At 45.0% G+C, this 18804-nt stretch overlaps 1 long non-coding RNA gene across 1 annotated transcript; it reads right to left on the reverse strand.

Annotated features, from left to right (window-relative positions):
• Positions 1-4281: 4281 nt before the first annotated feature.
• On the reverse strand, positions 4282-4713 carry LOC123148222 (uncharacterized). Its single transcript, XR_006473690.1, has 3 exons — positions 4670-4713; positions 4435-4550; positions 4282-4349 (listed from the first exon to the last, which is right to left on the reverse strand). It is a non-coding gene; the product is annotated as an uncharacterized lncRNA (long non-coding RNA).
• Between the last annotated feature and the right edge of the window lie 14091 nt (positions 4714-18804).

Genomic DNA, 18804 nt, shown 5'->3' on the forward strand with positions numbered 1-18804 from the left:
AAGAGATGATGCCTCGTGGACCGGGCATCTTAAGCGTGAGAGATGCATAATGCGGTATTGCATTAAAGCGGGCGAAAGCTTCGTGTCCCAGTAGTGCTTGATAGCGACATAAGAATGGGACGATATGGAAGGTCAGCTTTTCGTGGCGGAAGTTATCAGCAGAGCCGAATATGACTTTGAGCCGGAGAAAACCCATACAATGGGTGTCCGGACCAGGTGTTACCCCTTGAAATGAGGTTTTGCTGTGGCGGATTCTTGCTGGGTTTATCCCCATGTGATGGATTGTATCCTGATATATCAGGTTTAGTCCACTGCCACCGTCCATAAGGACATTTGAAAACCGGAGTCCGCCAATTATTGGATCGAGTATCAAGGCAGTCCAGCCTGCATTCTTGATATTTCTAGAATAATCTAGCTGATCGAAGATGATTAGTTTTGACAACCAGTGGCGGGACCCTTTGGGGATAGGTCGTGTGGTGCGTACCTTTATGGGTGCCGCACGTTTTGTTATGTGAAGTAAGTTCACTGTTTTTACTTCTTGTGGGAAGTTCTTTTGTTTCCTGGTGCTCTGCTTTTGGGGTTCGTCCTCGTCTTTGCTTGGTGTGTCGAGCCCCTTGTGTTCGGCATTGAGTCTGCCGGATTGTTTGAAAACCCAACAATCTCTGTGGGTATGGTTAGCAGGCTTCCCGGGAGTACTGTGTATTTGACATATCCTGTCCAGGATTTTATTTAAGTTGGATGGATCGTCCCTGTTATCCTGAGGGGAGCGATTTTGCCTGATTTTGTCGTGAGCCTTTGAATCCGGCATTAACTGCCGCGCTCTTCGGACTTTTATCCTTAGTCCAGGGATGGTCCTTGTTGTGTCGCAGTTTTCCGTTTCCATCCCTAGTTTCGGATGTACTTGGGTCGCTGGGGCCGCACCTTGCCAACCAGCTATCCTCCCCTGCACAAAAGCGGGTCATGAGGCTTGTTAGTGCGGCCATTGTTCTTGGCTTTTCTTGGCCGAGGTGTCTGGCGAGCCATTCGTCTCGGACGTTATGCCTGAAAGCTGCTAAGGCTTCGGCGTTCGGACAGTCGACTATCTGATTCTTTTTAGTGAGGAATCTATTCCAGAACCGTCGAGCTGATTCTCCGGGTTGTTGAGTTATGTGACTAAGATCGTGTGCATCCGGAGGGCGGACATAGGTCCCTTGAAAGTTTGCTCGAAAAGCATCCTCGAGCTCTTCCCAGCTTCCAATTGTGTTTTCGGGAAGGCTTTTAAGCCAATGCTGGGCTGGCCCTTTAAGCTTAAGGGGTAAATATTTTATGGCGTGGAGATCATCTCCTCTAGCCATATGTATGTGGAGGATATAATCCTTGATCCAGACTCCAGGGTCTATTGTTCCATCATATGCCTCTATGTTTACGGGCAATACAAGAAATATGTCAACTTGTGACCACCACTATTGGTCACTGAATGGTCACAAATTTCCATTTGTGACATTTTTGTGACCAAAAACATAAGGTCAAAAGCTAGCCGTCGTAAACTGACTATAGCGACCTTTCTTCTGGAATGGTCATAGACGTTTATGACCAAAATACGTCTACTATGGCGTTTTGGTCACTAGCAACCTCCCCAACCCACGTAGGCATCCAGCGTGGCAAGCTGATGTGGCACAAGATTCAGCCCGGTCCAATTCAGTTTTCTACATGGGCCTAGCCCATTAATTCAGCCTTTCTATATTTTTTCTGTCAATTTTTGGTCGACTTCATGGGCCTGGCCCAACATTGCAGCCGTTTTATTATTGGGCCTTGGCCTTTTCGTCTAAATAATTATAATTTCCTTTTTTTTATTAAATGGGTCCACCAGTTAGATGGGTCCCAGTTGTCAGGTTTGGGTCTGGTAAGTGAGTCCCATCTATCAGGCTCATATTCTTCATATTTCAACTAGTATTTAACTTGGCAGACAAAAGCACACATGATACTTCAAATAAGAGCAACCAGATCACGTTGCCAATACATATGACCATGTGTAATACAGTACTTTACAAGATCTACATGTGTAACAAGCTCTACAAGTGTGATACAATACTGCTTTACAAGAAAATGACGACATGCCGGACTCGCTGGACAACCATAGTCAAGGCTGGGAACAAACAAAACGGCAAGACAACCATAGTCAAGGCTGGGAACAAACAAAACGGCAACATGGCTTCCTCTGTCAGGGCTGCCGGTGCTGCTCCTTCCCCGCCGCTGCCGCACAGGTGAATTTCCTGCACAAGTGAAATTGGACTGAATCTGTAAACTTGTTTATACTCCTGGACTGTGTTTGGAATGAATTTGGAGTACAAGGAAACCAAAACAATATCTGGACTGTGTTTGGACTAAATTTGGAGTACTCCTGGACTGAATTTGGACTGAATTTAACTGAAACAATGATCAGGACAATGAACAGTACACAAAACATTATAGTCCAGAACCATATGTGACGGACGGTACCTCAACATTACACAAAGGATGGTCAATGATCAAGACTAGTGTGCAATGATATATACCTTTTGTGACCGGGCTAGAATAATGGACCATAGCCTGAGGATCACGACGTTCGTCGTCTTGACGTACTCGTGCACCTTCTCCATGATGTGCTGTGCCTCCACTATACTCTTCATCATCATCTTGTCCGAGGACTTGTCGATGATCACCTCTGAGCATATCTCACCTATCTTTCTCTGCTTGGCCCGGACCATCGCGCCCACCGCTAGTAGCAAGGATGCTGCCAGTGCATAATCGACCCACTCGCTGCAATAGAAAAGATGAAACTTGCATATTATTCCAAGTCCCATTTTCAACTTGAGTACACACAAATATGTAACCAGGATTCAATGAAAATGATGCTTATAATCTTAATGATGCACTAAGCAGACTAATGAAAATATATATGGGAGGTATTCAGAAACATGTTTAATGGAAATATCCAGCTTGGAGATATTCAGAAGCATGATACTCCTAATCATGTACTTATGCTGAGAATATTTATGCTTGCATGTTTAGAATATATACTCTACTCAGCTTTACTAAGAAATATTGTTAAATCTTGACAAGTTAAATCTTGTTCGGTCTTGTTAAATACTCCAAGCAACTAATCCTACTGCGACTGCATCTTGAGTATAGTTACTCCAAGCAACTCTCTCGGACGAGTACTAACTAGAAAGAGCACCATGGGGACGGGGAGGGTTGGATGGAAATCTCACCAGGATGAGGTCGAAGATAAACTAGGAGGTGCCGAAGAGGAACACGAACAGGGACAGCAGGAATGGCATGAACTCCAGCCCTCTTCGACCAACCTCTGCACAAGCACAACCACACGCATGTCTCATGATTCAGTAGTCAGCGCGTACACCAAACTGTTGACTGTGGATTTCAGAAATGTGTGCGTGCGTACCGTGAAGACGGTGATCCGTGAAGCTGATCGTGACGTTGACGCAGGGCACGGCGATGGCGCCAAGCCGTGATGCCGCCGCCGAGGACGACGAGGGAGAGGACCAGGACCCCCGCTCGCAGTCGGTGGTGGTGACCAGGAACATACAAAGAGTACAAGAACAAACAAAGCTCATGGTTACACTTAATTCACATTTTCTAACTCTCTTTTTACATGTATAAGATGCTAGAAATAAGATATAGAGTTTTCAAAAAATAATCAGCATACTTGCATTTTGCAGTGCTACTGTGTGCACTGGACAACAATCATTTATGGACTTAATTCAAAACACTTGTAACATAACAGAAGCAGGGTGAACAGGGTACCGCATTTGATACCAACTGAGAACACTTATTACATAACAAGACAAGAGCAAAGTGAACTTAGTGTCGCAGTGTTGTTTAACAGAGCGGCTCGTTCAATTTAAATTCACACCAAATGAGGCCAGAACCAACTTACATGATCTGGTATAAATCTACCAAACACCCTATTTCAGCAACATCACAGAACACACGAACTAAACCTAACATACAAGTGAGGTCACGACCAATATACATGACCTAGTAAGGAACCAAGGACCTTCAGTAGAAACCACCAAAACCTCGGCACGATCCACAGAAACAATATTATTCTACCGTTTGGTTAAAGCTAGAACACTGCGACGCTGCATACATCTCTCTATGCAGCAACTAAAATCAAGTGTCTTCGCCATACACAAGACCAACACGGTACCAAAAATGATCTATTGCACAACCACGGCAGTTAGTACCAGCCAGCATGGTTAAAGTTGCATCCACGAATCATGGCAACTAGAGAGAAGTGATATACCTTGTTGATGGCGAGCATCTGGCCGTTGGCCTTCTTCACCTTCTTGAGCTTCCTCAGGAAGTACCTGCGCAAACAACCAAACAGTCAAACACATAAGCGCCGACGAAACCAGCGCGTGAGGAAGATCGAGGTCGAGGGAGGAGACTGACCAGAACTTGGACTTGGCGCGGACCTCGTTGGTGGCCCAGAGCTTCATGCGGTAGATCTTGGGCTGCTCATCGCCAGGGGTCGGCAGCGCGCGACCCACCACCTGGTACTGGTGGAACTGCACACAAACACAGAGAGTTTAGCCACGATGGGGGTAAGATCGACGGCGCGACGGATCTAGAGGACTGGGGGAGGACGGCGGGGCGGGGAAGAGAGAGAGAAGGAGGAGGAGCTTACCCTATGGGCGACCATTCTGGCGAGCTCTTGAGACCAGAGTGCGGGGCGGCGAGCGCGGGGCGGCGAAGCGAGAGGCGAGGTTGGATACGTAGTGCTGGAGGAAGGAGGAGGCGACGGCGAGGGGGGTGGGAGGCGGGGAGGGGGAGGGGCACCGCTGAACTATATCGACGCCGCGGAGGACGACGAGCACTCCCCTCCACCTCCGCCCCCGAAGCTCATCTCCATGCCTCCTCCCTGGTCACCAACGCCTTGCGCGCCAGAGATGGCTGCCGGCCTAGATGGCGGCGACGGAGAGGGAGTTCGGTCAGTGGGTGGGGAGAGGGAGTGGGTGGATCTGGCCGCCGGTTGAGGGGAGAGGAAGGGGAGCGGCAGCGGAGAAGGGGGATCCGACGGGTTGTGGCGCAGGTTGAGGTACGGGTGTAGGGTTAGGGAAGGGAGGTGGCTTGGGGGTGGCGATGCGGTGGGGAAGGGAGGGGTCGGGGTGGCGATGCGGTGGGGAAGGGAGGGGTCGGGGTGGCGATGCGGCGAGGATGGGCGCGGGGAGGCCATGGATGCGGGGAGGTCGCCGCCGGCTGGTGGGATCGGGGGAGGGGATCTGAGGGGGGCGAGGGGAGAGGAAGAAAGAAAGAAAGAAAGAAAGAAAGGAGGCAGGAGGGTGGATGGAAGATGCCAGCTAGGGTTTCGCCTCAGGTGGGGTTGGTGGGGGAGGCGAGGAGCGACGGCTACCGTTGGATCCGGGAAGATCCAATGGTGTTTTGTGCATGATCCGTGTGCCTTGTCCACGGACCAATCAGAACGCAATACAATATTATGACCAATTGAATTGGTCGTGATAAATTTAAAAATAAGATGTTAGATCATCTTAGCTATTTACTTGACCTCATACATTGGAAAAAAATGAAACAAATGAAAAACCTTCTCATCATGTCATCAAATGTGACCTAGTTTTTAGAAGAAAAAAATAACAAAATAGTAATAAGGAACTTTTCATTTTCTTTGCACGAAAATTCATTTTCATTTTTCGAGTGCTCAAAAGAGTTTTTTGTGAAGAACATACCAAATATTTGTTGCAAAACTGTATCAAATCATTTTTTAAATACTAGACCATATTTAATGTACAAATAACCAAATGGTTGGGTGTCAAAACTTTTAATCCACCTCTCGTGAAAAAGACAAATTTCCGCCGATTCAGTTGGAAGCGGGTCAAATTTGAACTACAGCTGCCTCATAGTTTGCTATTTATTTTTTCCAAAAATCATTTCTAGGTACATAAGTACCTATTTAATCATAGAAACACCAAAAAAATTCCAAGATTCAACCACTAGCTAGGAACGGTCAAGCCTGCCGTTTTGACCGCATTTTGAAACGGGCATAAAAAATTCAAAAAAAATCAAAACATTGGAAAACCTTCGCATTGTGTCATTATATGTGACCAAGTTTCCAGGAAAAATAATAAACTTGTAATACGGAAATTATTTTAGAAAAGTGTTCTCATAAATGAGCTATCATGTGTGAAGATTCATGGATTTCAACCCAAACGCTCAATCTCATGGTCACATTCATGACATAGTTTGTTCAAATGATCTCATATTGTGCACAAGGGTGCATCTTGGAATTCCAAACAATGTTGCCAAAGGGAGTTTTCATTTTCTTTGCACGGAAAATTCATTTTCCATTTTTCGAGTGCCCGAAATGAGGTTTTTTTGTGAAGGACCTACCATATATTTGTTGCAAAATTGTACCAAATCATTTTTATAAAATATTAGGACATATTTAATGCACAATTGACAAAATGGTTGGGTGTCAAAAGTTTTGATCCACCTCTGGTGAAAAAGACAAATTCCCGCCAATTCAGTTGGAAGCGGGTCAAATTTGAACTGCAGCTGCCTCATAGTTTGCTATTTATTTTTTCCAAAAATCATTTCTAGGTACATAAGTATCTTTTTAATCAGAGAAACATCGAAAGTTTTCCAAGGTTCAACCACTAGCTAGGAACGGTCATTCTCGCCGTTTTGACCGCATTTTGAAACGGGCATAAAAAATTCAAAAAAAATCAAAAAATTGAGAAACCTTCGCATTGTGTCATTATTTGTGGCCAAGTTCCCAGGAAAAATGACAAACTTGTAATATGGCAATTATTTTTAAAAAGTGTTCTCAGAAACGAGCTATCACGTGTGGAGATCAATGGCTTTCAAGCCAAATGATCAATCTTATGGCCACATTGATGGCATAGTTTGTTCAAATGATCTCATATTGTGCACAAGGGTGCATATTGGAATGGCAAGCAATGTTGCCTAAGGAAGTTTTCATTTTCTTTGGATGAAAAAACCATTTTCCATTTTTTGAGTGCCCAAAAGGAGGTTTTTTTGTGAAGGAACTACCAAATAATTGTTGCAAAATTGGACCAAATCAATTTTATAAAATACTAGGCCATATTTAATGCACAATTGACAAAATGGTTGGGTGTAAAAAGTTTTGATCCACCTCTCGTGAAAAAGACAAATTTCCGCTGATTCAGCTGGAAGCGGGTCAAATTTGAACTGCAGCTGCCTCATAGTTTGCTATTTATTTTTTCCAAAAATCATTTATAGGTACATAAGTATCTTTTTAATCAGAGAAACACCAACAAAATTCCAAGATTCAACCACTAGCTAGGAACGGTCATTCCCGCCGTTTTGACCGCATTTTAAAACGGGTATAAAAAATTCAAAAAAATCAAAAAATTGGGAAACCTTCGCATTGTGTCATCATATGTGGCCAAGTTCCTAGTAAAAATAACAAACTTGTAATATGGCAATTATTTTTAAAAAGTGTTCTCAGAAACGAGTTATCATGTGTGGAGATCAATGGCTTTCAAGCCAAATGATCAATCTTATGGCCACATTCATGGCATAGTTTGTTCAAATGATCTCATATTGTGCACAAGAGTGCATATTGGAATGGCAAACAATGTTGCCTAAGGAAGTTTTCATTTTTGTTGGACAAAAAAACCATTTTCCATTTTTCGAGTGCCCGAAAGAAGGTTTTTTTGTGAAGGAACTACCAAATAATTGTTGCAAAATTGGACCAAATCATTTTTATAAAATACTAGGACATATTTAATGCACAATTGACAAAATAGTTGGGTGTAAATTTTTTTGATCCACCTCTCGTGAAAAAGACAAATTTCCGCCGATTCAGTTGGAAGCGGGTCAAATTTGAACTGCAGCTGCCTCATAGTTTGCTATTTATTTTTTCCAAAAATCATTTCTAGTTACATAAGGACCTATTTAATCATAAATACATGGTTTGGTGGCGATACGTCGAGGTTTGGGCGGTGGCCGAGGGCCCCGACTCTAGAGCGCGTAAACTCGCATGCCCGTCGCGTGGTCACCGCGTGACCGTAATGTTACCATGTGTTCTGGGCGGCCTAGGCATGTATAGTGGGTTGGGCACTCCCCAAGTTGGTTCTAGGAAGAAAATTACAACGTAAGATTCTCACGAGGAGACCAATCGATGCTCAAACATGAATTACCAGCCAAGTGTTTGATTAGCGGTACGGGAAATGCACATGGCCAATGGGCGTGAGTTTTGGCTGAGGATGATCATCTACTAAGGAGAATGTCTTCACTAATTTTTAGCTCAAAAGGAGGATCCTAGGTGGTACTTGCTTTGCAAAGTACCATGCTGGACAAAAATATGAATGTTGAAGCTGGGCTCAAAATAATGAATGGAGTGAGCTGAAATTTTGTGGAGGATGGTTATTTGGGCATAGGAAAGCATTTTAGAAAATTGATACCATTTGGACATGCCAAAGTAGTACCTCCTTCACAATGCTCTTCTATGGACAAAAACTTGGGAAAACTAGTGAGAGAGATTGGATGAATGAAATGAGCTCAAAATTGGTGTAGGTAAGTTACTTAGGTATGGTCATGCGCTGGTAAATTTTCAGATCATTTGCGTAAGCCTAGCTAGTACTTACTTCACAAAGCTTCTCTCGAGGTAGAAACTTTGGAAATTTCCCAAGAAAGATTTACTAGGAAAATTGAGCTGAATATTATCATGTGGCAATGATTTGGGTATGGAAGAGTGCCCGAAAAGTTTGAGGGTAATAGGAGGGGTCTATATAACACTTGCTTTGCAACGTGCCAATTTGGCCATAAAATATAAATTGAACCTGGGCTCACATAGATGATTTGACTGAGCTGCAATTTGGAGGAGGGTGATAATTTGGGCATATGAAGGAACTGTATAACTTTCATGTCATTTAGAGATATAAAAAAGGTACTTCCTTCACAATGCTTCTAGGTGGACACAAACTTTGGAAATTTGCCGAGAAAGATTTGCTAGGCAAATGGAGCTGAATTTTGTCATGCGATAATGATTTGGATAGGAAAGAGTGCCCAAAAATTCTGAGGGCAATCAAGAATATATAAATAGCACTTCCTTCATAAAGTGTTGTTGTGAACAGAATAGGAAAATGAATATTGTTGAATTAGTTTTGAACTAGGCAGGGAAGGATTTTTACATATTTGATGAAGATATGCCCCAAAGAATTTATGAGATTTTTTTGGGAATTTTGGGAATGATAGAAATATAGGTTGCTTCACAACCTAGGGCAAAAACTGCCACATGGACATGACACATAGGCAAAACTGATGAGATGGCGCCTAGTCATCACAACCCACCACAATCTACAAGGCTATGACCATCTATATTGGTCATTAACAACTAGAAATAAGGCAGCGGACTAGCACTGTTTGCTTTGTGACCATTTCGTGTAAGGAAATTATGACCTTTCTGACCAAAATGGTCGCAATGGTTTAGGGTTTGGAGCCCCCTGAACAGCTTTTGACCAATTGGTCTAAAATGGTCATAAATTTATGATCAATTCTTCGAGGGTCACTGACAGAAGGTCATAAGTTGACATATTTCTTGTAGTGGGGTTTGAATCCCTCTGGAAATTCATAGTCCAGGACCTCATCGGTGAAACATAGGGTGTGTGCGGCGCCCCTGTATTTGGGTGTGCCGGATTCTGATGATGGCTTCATAGCATTGCTTACGAGAGCTTGCTTTCTTGGCCCATAAATGGACCTGACTGGGCCATGGTGCGAATCCTTAAGTGGGTCGCATGCCGATTTGAGTGCGGCGCCGCTTGCCGCTTTATGGGGTCGTCTATCCGACCGTGTGGCTTTCTCATTTTTTGAATGCGAGGGCTCTAGGGCCTCTTCGTCGAATTCAGGCAGTAGCTTTCTTTCCGGATAGCTTTTAGTGCGGCGACTGTCGCCATATTTATCTGCGGTATTGATTACTTTGCTCCATCTAATCCGGAGTGCATCTTCCGCTATTTTTAGCTTTCGTTTCTGCTTTTTTAGGCTGCGTGCAGTTGCAACAAGCCTCTCGTGGAGATTCTTCTGCTCCATAGGTTTATCCGGCGTGAGGTCGTCCGGAATGCCGTTTTCACCGGAGGAGGGATGTTCGGTTTCTCTATCCATATTGCCCTATTCGGACGGTTGCTCTAAGGCTTGCTTGTCGTCTATCGGCTCGTCCTGCTCTATGGCTGGGTTTTTGTCGAGGCGGGGCTTGGGTCGGTGTTTACGCCGACGCTTTGATTGCTTTTCGGGGGGTCGATCTCCCGTCCCTTCCCCTTTTTCCCCGTTGTCGCTTCCTTTAGGGGTATCCACCATGTACACATCGTGAGATGGGGTGGCTATCCAATGCCCTATGGGCGTTGGTTCGTCGATATCTCCTGCATCATCATCCATGCTGTCGATGTCTTCGGAGTCGAAGTTGAGCACGACGTTTAAATTGTCGACGGTGGCTACCAAGTGGGTGGTGGATGGGATTTGAGTTTCTTCATCGTCCGTATCCCATCCTCGCTGACCGTAATCTGGCCAGGGCTCTCCTGATAAAGAGAGAGACTTAAGAGAATTCAGGATGTCGCCAAAAGGCGAGTGCTGAAAGATGTCTGCGGCGGTGAACTCCATTATCGGCGCCCAATCGGATTCGATTGGCAGGGGCGCGGGGGGTTCGGAGTCCGGGGAGGAGTCCGGATCCTCGGAGTTACGGGTCATGCAGAGTGCGGGGCTAGCGTTCGGCTCGATCGCTTTTGGGTTCGCAGCCCTCGAGGTGACATCCAACCGTTCATCCTTGATTGGCGCAATAGGCTCCGAGTTAGGGGTCGGAACCGATGCGTGTGCGGCCTCCAGGACACTGTCCGGGGGCAGAGCTAGATCATGCCCCTCAAGGTAGTGCGGCGCGCTTGGCCGTGGCTTGAACCCGTCGAAGATCAAGTCTCCGCGGATGTCAGCCGTGTAGTTTAAGCTTCCAAACCTGACTTGATGGCCAGGGGCGTAGCTTTCGATCTGTTCCAGGTGGCCGAGCGAATTGGCCTGCAGAGCGAAGCCGCCGAAGACGAAGATCTGTCCGGGGAGAAAAGTCTCACCCTAGACCGCATCGTTGTTCATGATCAAAGGAGCCATCGGGCCTAAAGGCGACGACATAGAGGAACTCTCAATGAAAGCACCAATGTCGGTGTCAAAACCGGCGGATCTCGGGTAGTAGGTCCCGAACTGTGCGTCTAGGCTGGATGGCAACAGGAGGCAGGGAACACGATGTTTTACCCAGGTTCGGGCCCTCTTGATGGAGGTAAAACCCTACGTCCTGCTTGATTAATATTGATGATATGGGTAGTACAAGAGTAGATCCACCACAAGATCAAGGAGGCTAAACCCTAGAAGCTAGCCTATGGTATGATTGTTGTATATGGAGTTGATGAAGCTCCCCTACGGACTAAAACCCTCTGGTTTATATAGACACCGGATAGGTTAGGGTTACATAGAGTCGGTTACAATGGTAGGAGATCTTGAATATTCGCATCACCAAGCTTGCCTTCCACGCCAAGGAAAGTCCCATCCGGACACGGGACGAAGTCTTCAATCTTGTATCTTCATAGTCCTGGAGTCCGGCTGAAGGTATAGTCCGGCTACCCGAACACCCCCTAATCCAGGACTCCCTCAGTGGGCCTGACCCTGGTCGGCGTTCGCGGATACTTAACACGCTTAACGAGATCTTGGTATTTGATCTAAGTCTGGCCATTGGCCTATACGCACTAACCATTTACGCGGGGACAGTTATGGGCACTCGACGTCATGGTATCAGCCGAAGCCTTCGTGACGTCAGCGACCGAGCAGCGCGCGCCGGGTTGGACCGCGTAACGCAACTTACTTTGTAATGGAGGTTGCTAGGTCTGCTCACCGGCCGCGTTCCCAACGTGCAGGTGTGCAAAGGGCGATGGGCCCAGACCCCTGCGCCATAGGATTTAGACCGGCGTGCTGACCTCTTTGTTGTGCCTAGGTAGGGCTGCGACGTGTTGATCTCCCGAGGCCGGGCATGACCCAGGAAAGTGTGTCCGGCCAAATGGGATCGAGCGTGTTGGGTTATGTGGTGCACCCCTGCAGGGAAGTTAATCTATTCGAATAGCCGTGATCTTCGGTAACAGGACGACTTGGAGTTGTACCTTGACCTTATGACAACTAGAACTGGATACTTAATAAAATACACCCTTCAAAGTGCCAGATACAACCGGTGGTCGCTCTCTCACAGGGCGACGAGGGGAGGATCATCGGTTAGGATTATGCTATCCGATGCTACTTGGAGGACTTCAGTCTACTCTCTTCTACATGCTGCAAGACGGAGGCTACCAGAAGCATAGTCTTCGACAGGATTAGCTATCCCCCTCTTATTCTGGCATTCTGCAGTTCAGTCCACCGATATGGCCTTTACACATATACCCATGCATATGTAGTGTAGCTCCTTGCTTGCAAGTACTTTGGATGAGTACTCACGGTTGCTTTCTCCCTCTTTTCCCCCTTTTCCTTCTACCTGGTTGTCGCAACCAGATGTTGGAGCCCAGGATCCAGACGCCACCGTCGACGACGACTCCTACTACACCAGAGGTGCCTACTACTACGTGCTGCCCGCTGACGACGACCAGGAATAGTTAGGAGGATCCCAGGCAGGAGGCATGCACCTCTTTCGATCTGTATCCCAGTTTGTGCTAGCCATCTTATGGCAACTTGTTTAACTTATGTCTGTACTCAGATATTGTTGCTTCCGCTGACTCGTCTATGATCGAGCTCTTGTATTCGAGCCCTCGAGGCCCCTGGCTTGTAATATGATGCTTGTATGACTTATTTTATTTGTAGAGTTGTGTTGTGATATCTTCCCGTGAGTCCCTGATCTTGATCGTACACGTTTGCGTGTATGATTAGTGTACGATTGAATCGGGGGCGTCACACATCGGGTATACCTGCAAGCTTAAATAATCCACAAACTTCATCCACATATATTAAGTGCTCATCGGGATGCTTTGTTCCATCTCCTGTAAAAGGGTTAGCTAGCAGTTTTTCCATCATAGCCGCAGGAAATTCAAAAGGAGTTTCATTTTCAATAGGTTCAGTAGGTTGAGGAGAAACTCTTTGCTCTACTAGACGGGGTGAAGATACCCCGAACAAGCCCCTCAGAGAATTACTTTTCATAGTAACAAGTGACAATAAATTTCAGCACACTATATAAATTTTTCCTTACCAAATTCCACCTACCAAAGGCGCTACACTCCCCGGCAATGGCGCCAGAAAAGAGTCTTGATGACCCACAAGTATAGGGGATCTATCGTAGTCCTTTCGATAAGTAAGAGTGTCGAACCCAACGAGGAGCAGAAGGAAATGATAAGCGGTTTTCAGTAAGGTATTCTCTGCAAGTACTGAAATAAGTGGTAACAGATAGTTTTGTGATATGATAAATTGTAACGAGCAACAAGTAACAAAAGTAAATAAAGTGCAGCAAGGTGGCCCAATCCTTTTGTAGCAAAGGACAAGCCAGAACAAACTCTTATAATAGGAAAAGCGCTCCCGAGGACACATGGGAATATCGTCAAGCTAGTTTTCATCACGTTCATATGATTCGCGTTCGATACTTTGATAATTTGATATGTGGGTGGACCGGTGCTTGGGTACTGTTCTTACTTAAACAAGCATCCCACTTATGATTAACCTCTATTGCAAGCATCCGCAACTACAACAAAAGTATTAAGGTAAACCTAACCATATCATGAAACATATGGATCCAAATCAACCCCTTACGAAGCAACGCATAAACTAGGGTTTAAGCTTCTGTCACTCTAGCAACCCATCATCTACTTATTACTTCCCAATGCCTTCCTCTAGGCCCAAATAATGGTGAAGTGTTATGTAGTCGACGTTCACATAACACCACTAGAGGCTAGACAACATACATCTTATCAAAATATCAAACGAATACCAAATTCACATGACTACTCATAGCAAGACTTCTCCCTTGTCCTCAGGAACGAACGTAATTACTCACAAAGCATATTCATGTTCATAATCAGAGGGGTAATAATATGCATATAGGATCCGAACATATGATCTTCCACCAATTAAACCAAGTAGCATCAACTACAAGGACTAATCAACACTACTAGCAACCTACTAGCACCAATCCCGGACTTTGACACAAGAATTGGATACAAGAGATGAACTAGGGTTTGGAGATGAGATGGTGTTGGTGAAGATGTTGATGGAGATTGCCCTCTCCCGATGAGAGGAGCGTTGGTGATGATGATGGTGATGATTTCCCCCTCCGGGAAGGAAGTATCCCCGACAGAACAGCTCTGCTGGAGCTCTAGATTGGATCCGCCAAGGTTCCGCCTCGTGGCGGCGGAGTCTCGTCCCGAAAAGTTCCTTCCTCTTTTTTTTTCTCATCGAAAGACCTCATATAGGAGAAGATGGGCATCAGAGAGCCACCAGGGGGGCCATGAGATAGGGGGGCGCGCCCTATGGGGGGTGGCGCCCCCCACCCTCGTGAGCAGGGTGTGGGCCCCCTGGCCTTCATCTTTGGCGTGGATTTTTCTTTATTTCTTTTAAGACGTTCCGTGGAGTTTTAGGACTTTTGGAGTTGCGCAGAATAGGTCTCTAATATTTGCTCCTTTTCCAGACCAGAATTCCAGCTGCCGGCATTCTCCCTCTTTATGTAAACCTTGTAAAATAAGAGAGAATAGCCATAAGTATTGTGACATAAAGTGAAATAACAGTCCATAATGCAATAAATATCGATACAAAAGCATGATGCAAAATGGACGTATCATGACCCTTCTCTCCTTTCCACTAAGGCCCATGAAGGCCCAATACTTCCCCTGGCGAATTCCCGTAACTCTTCGGTACTCCAAAAAATACCTGAACCACTCAGAACCTTTTCGATGTCCGAATATAGCCTTTCAATATATCGACCTTTACGTCTCGACCATTTCGAGACTCCTCGTCATGTCCGTGATCTCATCCGGGACTCCGAACAATCTTCGGTTATCAAATCACATAACTCCTAATACAAATCGTCAATAACCAATAGAGGAACCTGGATGCTCATATTGGCTCCTACATATTCTATGAAGATCTTTATCGGTCAAATCGCATAACAACATAAGTTGTTCCCTTTGTCATCGGTACGTTACTTGCCCGAGATTCAATCGTCGGTATCATCATACCTAGTTCAATCTCGTCACCGGCAAGTCTCTTTACTCATTCCGTAATGCATAATGCCGCAACTAACTCATTAGTCACATTGCTTGCAAGGCTTATAGTGATGTGCATTACCGAGAGGGCCCAGAGATACCTCTCCGACAATCGGAGTGACAAATCCTAATCTCGATCTATGCCAACTCAGCAAACACTATCAAAGACACCTGTAGACCATCTTTATAATCACCCAGTTACGTTGTGATGTTTGATAGCACACTAAGTGTTCATCTGGTATTCGGGAGTTGCATAATCTCATAGTCATAGGAACATGTATAAGTCATGAAGAAAGCAATAGCAGTAAACTAAACGATCATAGTGCTAAGCTAATGGATGAGTCTTGTCCATCACATCATTCTCTAATGATGTGATCCCGTTCATCAAATGACAACACATGTCTATGGCTAGGAAACTTAACCATCTTTGATTAACGAGCTAGTCAAGTAGAGGCATACTAGGGACACTTTATTTGTCTATGTATTCACACATGTACTAAGTTTCCGGTTAATACAATTCTAGCATGAATAATAAATATTTATCATGATATAAGGAAATATAAATAACAACTTTATTACCTCTAGGGCATATTTCCTTCACATATACAATGCAAGATACCTAGAGGGATGTTTACAAAAAGAAACCAAGTTTTACTTGAATGCTAGTGCCTATTGGTAGAGCACATGTGCTAAATTAGGCACATTTACTATGTAAAATAAATGTTTGTGCTTAGAACGAAACTAACTTATTTGTGCATCCCTCTAAAAATTGCCGAACTTGATCGCTGGAGGCACTGTTTGGTTTGAGGCGTCCTATACGACAGCAGGTGCATCAAATGCCGCCCAAATGCACATGCGCGTGCGGCATGGGCCGGCCTAGTTTATGCACGTGCCGCTCTTCCTTAGCGAGTGCTTTCCAATGAGTTTTTAATTTTGATTTCTAGTTTACAATGGTTCCATCGATTTTTTTTCTTATAAGAAAGCATGATTTTTTTATTTAAAATATGAACATGTTAAAAAAAGTAGGAACGGCTTTTAAAATTACAGATTTATTTTTGAAAGTATGTTTAAAAAAATGTGTGTACATTTTTTAAAATTGCATAAATATTTTTTAAATGCAGAAACAGTTTATATTTTAAATAGGGGATCCATGGCACCTGACCGGCTACAAAAACTATAAATGGTCGTGACCCATGGCACGTTGGCTCTATGCGATTTTCTGATATTTTTTCACACAGCGGGAGGAATCGGGAAAACTTCTATTACGCGCCACTTGCTCGAGGTTGTCATTATAACGCCCATGGCCGATCATTATGGTCACACGTCTTGATTTCTTTTCGCTCGATTTTTCTGCTGCTGCTCAGCTTTTTGTTGCTGATCTGCTGGCTAAAGAAACAACCCGGCTACCGGTTCTTTTGTTCATTATTATATAAAACAATGAAATAAAAGAGTTCAAGAATGTAATTTTTTTTACGAATTTGATAAATTTCATGCTTTTTTTTGAAAAAAGTTCACAAACTAGAAAACAATTCACAAATTTAAAAATAGTAATGAACTTTTTTAAAAGTTCACGATTATGAGAAAATAAATACGAATTTAGTTTTTTAGGAAAACAAAAAAATCGTAAATTTAAAGTTTTGCAGCACTCGTAAATGGGCCTGGCCCATGGAGTGTTGGCTCTATGTGATTCCCCTCGGAGCAACTAACTAGCGCACTCCATCGTCTAAGAAAAAGGAGAGCACTCCACGTGGTGCGCCTAGCCTTGCAATGTGTAACGTGCTGGACGCTTCCGCATGCTTTTTTTTTTCCTTTTTTGTTTCTTTTTTCTTCTCGGTTTCAGTTTTTTTATTTTTTTTCTGATATTTTCCCTGTTATTTTTTTCAGGTTTTCTGTTTTTTAATCTAGGGGAGCACAAGTGTGCTTACTCTCGTGCAACACATATCTGCTCTAACGTGGAGCATGCAGAAGCACATGTGTGCTTCACCCCACATGAGCACAAGCTAGTTCATTTGGAAAGCATACCTATGCTCCCGCTGGGAGCACAATTGTCCTTCACCAGTGCAGGAGCACATATTATCTCTTTTTTATCGTTGCAGACCTTCTCCACCAGATGATTGTCAGGGATGTCTCCCCATCCAAGTTGCTGCATCCGTTCGTCGACGACCTGCCATGTCCTGTTATTCAGTATGCCGACAACACCCTGCTCTTGGTTCGCACTGAACAAGGACAACTCACGCAGCTCAAGTCTATTCTGGACTCATTCTCTGCCGCCACGGGGTTGTCTATCAACTTCCACAAAAGCACCTTCTTTCCGGTGAGCGTTGACCCCGCCCGCGCCACCCTTTTGGCTGCTGAGCTTGGTTTGTCCACTATCGACGTTCCCACAAACGTACCTCGGCTTGCCTCTCTCTGATGCGAAGTTGCCCACTAGCACCCTGACTTCTTGCCTAGGAAGATTGAGCGACGCATCCCTGGGTGGCGTACGCGTTCCCTCGACCAGGGGGGTCGTTTGACACTCACTTCTGCGGTGCTGTCTGCAAACCCCACTCATGCAATGTCGGTGCTCCCCCTCTCCAAAGGCACCGTGGCCAAGATGGATCGTCCCCGCAGGGCCATGTTCTAGAAAGGAGCGACCGAGTGCTCCGGGGGTAACTATAACGCCCTCGATGCGGCTATATCTCCTACGTGTCGAAGCACGACTTAGAGGTGTAACCGCATTGAAAGCAATGTCGCAAGTAAGGTAATCTTCACAACAACCCATATAAATAGATAAAAGGGGAAAAGGGTACATAGTTGGCTTACACTCGCCACGTCACACAAATACATGAATAACATTACAATCATCCAATACACTCATGGTCCGACTACGGTACCAAAATAAAGATCAACCCCCACATGCGACACGGTCCCCGATCGCCCCAACTGGGCACCACTACTGATCATCTGGGAAAGACACATAGTAACGGCGAGAGTCTTCATCGAACTCCCACTTAAGCTCAAGCGCATCGTCTGAAACGGTATCATCGGTCCCTGCATCTGGTTTGAAAGTAATCTGTGAGTCACGGGGACTCAACAATCTCGCACCCACGCGATCAAGACTATTTAAGCTTATAGGTAAAGGCAAGGTAATATGTGGAGCTGCAGCAAGCGACTAGCATATATGGTGGCTAACATACGCAAATGAGAGCGAGAAGAGAAGGCAAAAGCACGGTCGAACAAATATGATCAAGAAGTGATCCTAGAACAACCTACGTCAAGCATAACTCCAACACCGTGTTCACTTTCCGGACTCCGCCGAGAAGAGACCATCACGGTTACACACGCGGTTGATGTATTTTAATTAAGATCAACTTCAGGTTTTCTACAACTGGACATTAACAAATTCCCATCTACCCATAACCGCAGGCACGACTTTCAAAAGTTCAAATCCCTGCATGGGTGTCCCAACTTAGCCCATCACAAGCTCTCACAGTCAACGAAGGATATTCCTTCTAGCGGGAAGACCCGATCAGGCTCGGAATCCCGGTTATAAGACATTTCGACAATGGTAAAACAAGACCAGCAA

The sequence above is a fragment of the Triticum aestivum genome, chromosome 7A (genome assembly GCF_018294505.1).
Source record: "Triticum aestivum cultivar Chinese Spring chromosome 7A, IWGSC CS RefSeq v2.1, whole genome shotgun sequence".
Lineage (NCBI taxonomy): Eukaryota > Viridiplantae > Streptophyta > Magnoliopsida > Poales > Poaceae > Triticum > Triticum aestivum.